Source organism: Juglans microcarpa x Juglans regia, chromosome 3D, assembly GCF_004785595.1.
Source record: "Juglans microcarpa x Juglans regia isolate MS1-56 chromosome 3D, Jm3101_v1.0, whole genome shotgun sequence".
Lineage (NCBI taxonomy): Eukaryota > Viridiplantae > Streptophyta > Magnoliopsida > Fagales > Juglandaceae > Juglans > Juglans microcarpa x Juglans regia.
The window spans coordinates 17,914,317-17,924,092 of record NC_054598.1 but is presented as its reverse complement, the minus strand read 5'-3'; the positions used below and the strand labels follow the sequence as shown (position 1 = coordinate 17,924,092).

At 36.9% G+C, this 9,776-nt stretch overlaps 1 non-coding gene across 1 annotated transcript; it reads right to left on the bottom strand.

Moving 5' to 3' along the window:
- Nucleotides 1-5,434: 5,434 nt before the first annotated feature.
- Nucleotides 5,435-5,541, bottom strand: LOC121256803. The gene has a single exon (XR_005939093.1). It is a non-coding gene; the product is annotated as a small nucleolar RNA R71 (small nucleolar RNA).
- Between the last annotated feature and the right edge of the window lie 4,235 nt (nucleotides 5,542-9,776).

Sequence of the window (9,776 nt, the reverse complement as noted above, 5' to 3'; positions counted from 1 at the left end):
CTAAATACATAACATGAATGGATATTTTGACCCATAACTTCAGGATCATTCTAGTTATACAAATACCGTGGCTATCTAAATACATAACATGAATGGATATTTTGAGATTCAATCAAAATCTTTGCAAACAGAGTAACATCTTCAGTGAATCCTCTGTCATTCCAGCACCATAGTTAGAGTTGTAGTTGTCCATTGTATAACCCTAACCTGTAAATCAGCGGGTTATTTTTCAACTTCAATCAGAAAAAACCATAAGAAAGTGAAAGGGAGTGAAAAGGAAAAGTTTGCAGGCACATTGATCAAGTGTGATGCAGTGAGCTCCAGGCCTATATGGTTCACTTGAGCCACAAAGCTCAACCGCCTCTTTGGTTACCTGAAGAGACTTGGAAGACCAACTCCAAGACAATGCACTAAACACATTCACAAGCACAAGAATAAAGCCATACTTGGAGTAGAAATTAATTAAATCAAAATGGGATTTCCCTGAACAAACTATTCACAAATGATCATATTAGGCACCAAGTGAATAGAGGAACAATGAAGCTTATATCTAAGAAACAAAAGAAAGACAAATAAGATTTCATGATCATATGATTGGTTTAGTATTACATAAATAATAATGAAGAATCAATCCATGGTCCAGTTCTTCTATGTAATGATCAACTCCAACAGAACTTAATAGCTAAAATCATCTGTGGGAAGGATCACAGGAATAAAGCCATACTCTGTGCAAAAATAATTAAACCAAAACAAGATTTCTCTGAACAAACTATTCACAAGATCATATTAGGCACCAAGTGAAGAGAGGGGAGTTGAAGCTTAGATCTCAGAAATGAAAAGAAATAGAAACAACAGTCATAATCAATTAATTGATTAAGTATTGGATAGAAAATAACGAGAAACCAATCCATGCTCTAGTGTTATACTTCTGAATGCAAGAAAACAAGGATGAATGAAAAACTAGGCAGTTAATTTCAGAAAGACTAGAGCATAGGAACAATTATTCACAATATTAACACAACCAAATAAAGATAATAACATTTGAGATTCCCATTGAAATTAAATACATTGAGCAAGAGTAATTAAATGGGATGTCCTCTAAAGAATTCAGGCTCTTCTTAGTAAATAATACATTAAATGATGTGATGTCTTTTATTGAAATTGTAGTCACTAATGCAGAAACCACGCCAAAGCCAGACCATAGATAGACCATATAGGAGCAAAAACTTCAAAATAAAAGGTCTAAAAGATTCAGAAAGAAAGCAAACAGACTTAAACATACATTGAGGACCAAAAACGGACAACACACAAGACTAAGGGACAAATGCATTTAAAAGATAACATAGATCAAAACTTGATCAAAGGTGAGAGTCCACAAAAAAAAAAACTCCAGTAAATTACATATTTAATAAACAAGTCAGACCCATAAGAAATGATATGAAGAAGAAATTAAACCCAAAAGAAGAGCATATTTTCCTGCAACGGCCTTTACTCACATCCTTGAGGGACTTGTTCTCGCTAGCCTGCCAAGAAGTCTCTCTTTCGACATTGTCTTCATCCTCATCATTAAAGCCAAAAGGAGGCGGACATGGTGGTTTTGACAACTATTCCTTCTTCTCCTGTTGCACCGACAGCCTCAGGTTCAACCCATATCCTAGCTTGCTCATTTTACTTTCTCTTCTTACTCTTTCTCTAAAATAAGGAGCCAAAAAGCTGCAAGATCATTGTCACAAACCAATTTTCTTAATTTTATCAATCTAATAAAGTAAGTAAAATCACAATAAACAGCTTTATTCTCTAAAATGATTAGGGCCTCAAAGTGTTTGTTGTCATATGTGAGAGAGAGAGAGAGAGAGAGAGAGAGAGAGAGAGCTAAACTGGGGATTGAATCAAACTATTGATAACTATGGAGTAGTATTTCTCCTATATCGCCAAGTGAATCCTTCAAATGATAGTGAAATCCCAATTAGAAGCAATGAAACCCAAAAGGAAGGAAAAAATCATCTTAGGATCGATAAATCTCAAAATCTGTACAATAAACTTATCAGAAAAAAACCAAGAATGACAAAATTTTACAAATCTTATAAAACTCAAGCATATAACCACATAAAAGTGAAAATTTTTGGTTTATACATTTGAAGGTACCAGAGAAAAGACACGAAAAACATATGGAATAAGGAGCCATGAATATGAACGACTATCTAAAACAGAGAAATCAAGTATATTTTGAAGTAAAAATCGTAAAAAGCTAACACAAAATTGCATGAGATCCATTAAAATGCAAAAAACTGCCCCTAAGCCTACAAATCCAAAGGAAAGTGACGCTCTACATGCACAACAAGAATGCTCGAAAAAAGTATATACGCAGAGAGAGAGAGAGTGAACGAGAGGGAGCTCTTGATCGGCTTTGCGGTTAGGGTGCATGGGATGGCCGAGCTCCTCAGCGCTGAATGTAGCACTATAGAACTGAATGGCGTTGCTCACCTTGGGAACCTCCACAAGCAGTTGTGGCTTTACCGTCGTGAAAACCAAGGTGTCGGTGACAGCTCCCTTAGCGGCTCCTCCGTTATGGACCTCCTGTTGTGCCATTGAATCTCCAAGGGATAGAAAATAAGAACCAAGCCTCAGAGAGAGATAGAGAGAGTGTGAAACCCTAGCCCTAGGAGAGAGAAAGAGCCAAGCCTCTTGGGAAGTGGTGGCGCTAGGCAGATGGTGTAGCGTAGGTCGATGTCGTTGGACAGAGAGACGGCATAGCCAGGAGGCGCTGGACAAAGGAAGGTGACGCGACGCAGGTGAGGGAGGAGGTATTTCGAATGGGCTCTGAAATTTGAATGGGGCTCTGGAAGGCTCTGAAATTTGAATGGGGAAGAGAAAGTCAATTGAGAATCAAAACATAAGTTTTGGTTAAAAAAAAAAAAAAATCATGTAAGGTGTGCAATGTGTGCACGCTACAGTAGCTGCTCCCTAAAAGAGCTCTTTTCCCCTTCCTTTTTTCTCTCTTCTCTCCAGCTAAACCCACCTGATATGTGCTATTTTTATTTGATTTTTTTCACTCTTTTATTTATGAAAAGTTTTATTTTCCTTTCAATACTATTGATTTTATTTTAAATCTGCATATTGTTATTTATTTTCTTAGATTTGAAGGAATGTGAATATTTAGTGCAGAAGGAGAGCATTTTGGGTACAAAAGTAGAGACTACGGATCTAGACCGATGAGAAGCAGTGAGATTTGAAGAGAGACAATGAGATTTGGGCGAGGAGCCTTATCCCATAGGCAACAAAGAGATTTCTCTCGCCCAAAGGCAAGAAGACTTACCTCTCGGTAGGAGAGGAGACAGGCGACCAAAAGGCACGACCAGGAGGTGCGAAAACTTGGCGACAAGGCTCTAGGTGGTTAGATTGGGTGACTAGTCTAAACGACCAACTTAAAAGACCAACCTAAACGATATCGTGGGCAACAACCAGAAAAGGCGAGAGGGGTCTTTCATCCCAGTTGGGAGTCTTTCCACTTGGTAGGCGAGGAGAGGTGGTGTGGTCTTTGTGACCTACACGTTCATTCATTTGTGACCTCCATGCCCGTTCACTTGTAACCTCCACGCTCATGCACTTGTGACCTCCACGCCGGTGGGATCAGTCCTCCCGACGGGGACTAATCTGTTTCTAACCATCGAATCCGAGTTCCACAATCAATCTATTGGCGACCAAATCCTCCCAAGCTCCGTAATTCCAGCCGGATATCACTTAATCTTCCATTTTAGATAGTCCCATTATTCTTGAGATAATTTTCTTTTATATTGACATCATCTTTAGAAACTATGTTCCAGATTCTTAGGCAAGATGGTAACCATAGTTATCTTGTTTCCGTATTTGAGTTTGAATGCCTATTTAATCCCATCTTGTGGGATGAAAGGGGAGTTCTGAATCAGAGTCAAGAATCTGAGTTTTAGAGCCTGAGTTTAGAGTTCCAGAATTTATTTTTCAAGTGTTCTTTTGAGAAGGAGGAACTAGAGGGCTGAGGCGAGAGCCGAATGCTTCATCAACTGACTTCAATAAAGAACATCAGTTTTATTCTTTTTATTTTTAATTTCATTATGAACTAATTATATTTTCTAGAGCTTTGATGTAGCCTTGCATTGAACACACAATTTATATTCCAAGTTATTTTATTTTCAATATTTTCATGATTGAGTGTTTATTCCTTATTCTTAATGCTTACAATTTTCTAGTTAATTATTGTTCGATTTTTTGGACTGCAATGAGGCCGAGAGGTGATTTATGATTAAAGCTCTAAGATTAAACACCATTAGTTGAGCAAAAGCAGAGATACTTTGCCACGAATAGTGTGATTTTCAAGAAAAAAATAAAGAACTTAATGAGTCTCCAATTAGTTAAATTCACATAAAGATATGGAGTTATTAGCTGGAGATATTCTTGGTATTATTCGAGAGAGAATATTTAATAATTAAACGATTATTATCATCAATTTGGGATAATTGAAATTCTATAACAAGGAAGAATAAACTGTGTGGGATTTGCTAGGTAAAGTCAAACGCTCTAAATCTATTCTTATTATTTTTAAAATCTTAATTTTAATGTTCTTTTCTTCAGTTTAATTTAGAAAAACCATTCTTCAAATTTCGGTTTTCCAAATAGTAATTAATTTAGTCAATTACAATACTCAATAGCATAATTATTTTTTCTGGGTTCGATAATTGTTTTCTTTAAGACACTTTACTACTTGTTACAATTTTGTATACTTGCAGATATATTTTTATGCAAACTAGTTTTTGGCGCCGTTGCTAGGGAATAGTTATTTATTATTGATATTGATACTAGCTAGAATTTTACTACTTTAGATTTTATTTTATTTTATTTATATAAAAAAATATAGATTTAATTTTATCTCAGTTTAATCTTTTTCTTTTAGGAATCAAAAGTGCATGCGCCGATCTAAATCGTTAGAGCAAATGCCTTTCGACCCTGAGATTGAAAGGATCTTACATCGGATCAATAAAGAGAAAAAGAAAGAGGTTGCTGTCTCTAAAGTTAATATGGCCGACCAGGAGCACAAGGTGTTAAGAGACTATGTGATGCCCTCGGTCAATGGGGCGAAATCCAGTATAAGGCGACCAACTATACAACCCAATAACTTCAAGATCAAGTTGATCATCATTCAAATGATCTAACAAACCGTCCAGTTTGGGGGGCTGTCACAAGAGGATCCTAACATCCATATTGCAAATTTTCTAGAAATTTGTGATATTTTAAACACAACGGAGTGACAGATGATGCAATCCGATTGAGACTTTTTCCTTTTTCACTTAGGGAAAAAGCAAAAACTTGGCTGAATTCTTTGCCGCCCGGCATCATCACCACCTGGGAGGAGTTGGCACAAAAAGTTTTAAAAAAGTATTTCCCTCCAGCCAAGACAACGAAATTAAGAAATTATATCACTACCTTTGCCCAATTTGAAGGTGAATCATTATATCAGACATGAGAGAGATACAAGGATTTATTGCGCAAGTGTCCACATCATGACCTCCCCGCCTGGCTTCAAGTACAGACATTTTACAATGGTCTGGGACCCACAAATCAATCTATAGTTGATACGGCCGTTGGAGGAGTATTAATAAGTAAGACCCATAAAGCCACCTATGGACTTTTAGAAGAATTGGCATCCAACAATTATCAATGGTCTGCAGAGCGAGCAATGCCAAGAAAGGCGGTTGGAGTTTTTGAACTTGATTCTATTACCACACTGGTGGCGCAAATGGCAAATCCTTCACAACAACTAGGTAACATAAACTTTAATGCTATTCAAACTAATGTTATTTGTGAACATTGCGCAGGAAATCATTCAAGTGTAGATTGCTAAGTGGGGAATCCTTTTGTCCAACCGAGTCAAGAACAAGCCCACTACGTGTCGAATTTTCAACGTCAAAAAAATCCTTATTCAAACACGTTCAATCCCGGATGGAGAAATCATCCTAACTTTTCATGGAGCAATAACCAAGGGCCGGTTAGACCACCTCAACAGTTTCCATAGCAAGAGAAGAAGCCGACACTTGAGGATATGTTCATGCAGTACATGCAAAAGACTAATACGATGATCCAAAAAAACTTGGCATCAAATCGATCAGCTCTCCAACATGCTTACCTAGAGGACAATAGGGATTTTACCGAGCAATACTGTGACCAATCCGAAAGAGCATGTCAAAGCCATAGCATTGCGAAGTGGGCTAATATATGACCAGCCACAAACAATAATTACCAAGCGAGATGCAGAAGGTGAAAATTTAGAGACAGAAAAGAAGGAAACTGAGGACGAGGTGAAAGAAACAGATCTGGAGGTGACCGACCAGCAAGCTGAGAAGACTAGAGAAAATAAACGGACTAAAAAATCCAAGAAATCCAGGAAGTTTACTTCTAAAACTTATTCTCCTTCAATTTATGATTCACCAATCCCTTTTCCAAAAAGATTAAAGAAAAATAAAATTGATAATCAGTTCTCTAAATTTCTGAGTATATTTAAGCAATTGCATATTAATATTCCTCTCATTGAAGCCTTAGAGCAAATGCCTAAATATACAAAATTTTTGAAGGATATATTATCAAACAAGCGGAAGTTGGAGAAGCATGAAACTATGATGCTGACGGAGGAGACTAGTGTACTTTTACAAAAGAAGTTACCGCCTAAGTTGAAAGATCTAGGGAGTTTCACGATCCATTGCACTATAGGAAATTCCTATTTTGATAAAACTTTATGTGACTTAGGGAAAAGTAATAATTTAATGCCTCTCTCTTTCAGGAAACTGGGTCTTGGAGAAGTAAAGCCGACCACCATTCAACAGTTGGCAGACAGATCCATCAAAGACCAGAGAGGACTCATTAAGGACGTACTTTTGAAAGTTGACAAGTTCATCTTCCCCGCCGACTTCATTGTACTTGATATGGAGGAGGACGAGGAGATCCTTTTGATACTGGGCCAACCTTTCTTGGTGATGGGGAGAACTTTAATTGATGTCTACAAAAGGAAATTCATTTTGAGGATCGGCGTCACTTTTGATGTATTTAAATCTATGGAATTCCCTTCCGAGGTATATTCTTGCTTTCAAATAAGCAACCGAAACATAGTTAAGGCCGACGAGACTTATGGAGTTGAATTTTCAAAACTACCACTTGAGATATGTCTTACTCACTCTACATCTATTAATCCAAAGATGAAGAGGTTAGAGAGTGTGAGAAATATTTTGAAGCTACACTGTTCCTTTCTCCTACAATAAAATCGAAAGTGGAAGAGCTACACTCATCTTAGCCAACGTCATCCAAGCTTGAACTCAAGCCACCTCCATCAAACTTAAGGTACGCTTTCTTGGGCCAGGACTCTACTTTTCCAATTATTATTAACAGTTCATTGAGTGATGTAGAGGAAGAGAAGTTGCTGAGAGTCTTACGGGAGCACAAAATGGCTTTGGGTTGGACCAGCTTAGACATCAAAGGAATTAGTCATTCCATTTGCATGCACAAGATTTTAATGGAGGATAATTTTAAACCGATTGTCCAATCCCAGAGGAAATTGAATCCATCAATGCAAGAAGTGGTGCATAAAGAGGTATTGAAACTTTTAGATGCCAAGATCATTTATCCAATCTCAGATAGTGTATGCATAAGTCTAGTGTAAGTCATCCCAAAGAAAGAAAGGAAAACCATGATAAAAAATGACAACAATTAACTCATACTGACCAGGACGGTCACGGGATGGTGAGTATGCATAGCCTATCAAAGGCTGAATGATGCAACTACGAAAGACCATTTTCCCTTACCGTTTATTGATCAAATGCTAGAAAGACTTGCTGACCACGCCTCTTACTGTTTTCTAGATGGTTATTCCAGGTACAATCTGTAACGCCCCGTCCCCGAGGGTTCGGAGAGTTAACTTATATAACCTGATAATCAACTCTAACAAGGCTAGAGTACTTCCAAATTCAAGAATATATATTTTCACAAACCTCAAATCAAACGTAAATACTTCAATTAAATAAACCATATAAACTCATCTATCCAATTTTCAATCCAGCAACTCAAATAAAATCAACTCTTCTTCATGTCTCAAATAACAAACTAGAAATAATGAAACATTAACATAAGTCTCCATAAACCGTCTAAATCCATTGAAGCAAACTTAAGAAATATAAATAACTTCCAACATCAACACTAATACCACGAGATACCCAACAACCATTCACTGCTAATCTTCTCCATAAACTCTAATACTGATCCTCAGCTGAACCATTAATGTCATTTGAAATATTATGGAGATAAGGGGGTGAGTTATCAACAACTCAGTAAGCAGAGAGCATATACTAGTATGTAAACATGCATTTATAACATTTGATAAGCAGAACAAAACATTTACTTTCAGAATGCAGAAACAAAACTTTGTACAAAAACATTAGAGCGAAATTTCCAGAAAAATAAACTTATTCCAAAAAGAAAATCCGTTGGCCTTTCTAAACTGAAACATTATAATCTTATCATCGTTTAATATCACATCAGGACAATACCATGTTTAACCCCCGTGGTAGGGTTATAAACCACCATTATACCCGTGGCTGGGCCATTTTCCATGTTTCACCCCCGTGGTAGGGTTATAAATCACCATTATACCCGTGGCTGGGCCATTTTTCATGTTTCACCCCCGTGGTAGGGTTATAAACCACCATTATACCCGTGGCTGGTCCATTTTTCATGTTTCACCCCCGTGGTAGGGTTATAAACCACCATTATACCTGTGGTTGGGCCTTAATAGAAACAGAACGGATTTCATCGAAAATCCGATTACAATCATATACAGAATCAGAACTTCATGCCAAGGTTTTCAAATGACACATCACATCAAAACAAAACACCAAAAAGCTTCAGATCATTTCACATGTTCGAGATAAACATAAACAAAATATTCTCATTTGTTCATAACAAAACTTTTAGAATTCCTTATTCGCTCTTTTACATAGTTCAGAAATAAAGTGCACAAAACTAGCTCATGTCTACACCAGTCATGACAGAAAACACTTTCTCTTATATTGAATTTATGCATATGCAGAATAAACATCTGAGGTTGTTTTCAGATCATTTCTTTTCAAAAACAAACATGTTTATTTCCAAAGTCAACCTCATTTTATTTCTTTTATGCAAAACTAGTATATGAACCCCGCTTACCTGGACTTCTTAGCTTTTCAGAATTTTCCTCAAAAATATCGAGTCGACTATAAATCGTCACCTATAAAAATAATCACACAATTTCCGTAAGTTTTCAATCAATCACGAATTTCCATATTTAAGCTTAAGCTTCTAAAATAATCTATCTTAATTTCTCAAAACTTAAAACCCTCATAATCCCAAAATATATCACCACTTCCTAAAAAAAATACCAATATCCACCATGACCAACGTCAAACTCAAAACACCAATATTTAAATTCGAAACAGCCAACAAATTTCATAGCATAAACCAATCACACAAACAACTCCATCATCCAATCCAACCGACCCCCTTACTCTTCGGACTCAGTCCCGTACAACCAACCAATTCACAGTAAATATGAGTTAGCGTAAAAATACATTTAAATCTCAAAAGTTCTTAGAGAAAAAATACTTACAATGCTATAATATAATTTTTGAAAGATCACGGAGGTGCTAGAAGCGGCAACGCAGCAACAAAACAGTGCCAAATGCACTGTGGCCGTGGGTCTCAAAAACCCACTTTTGAACGGGTGC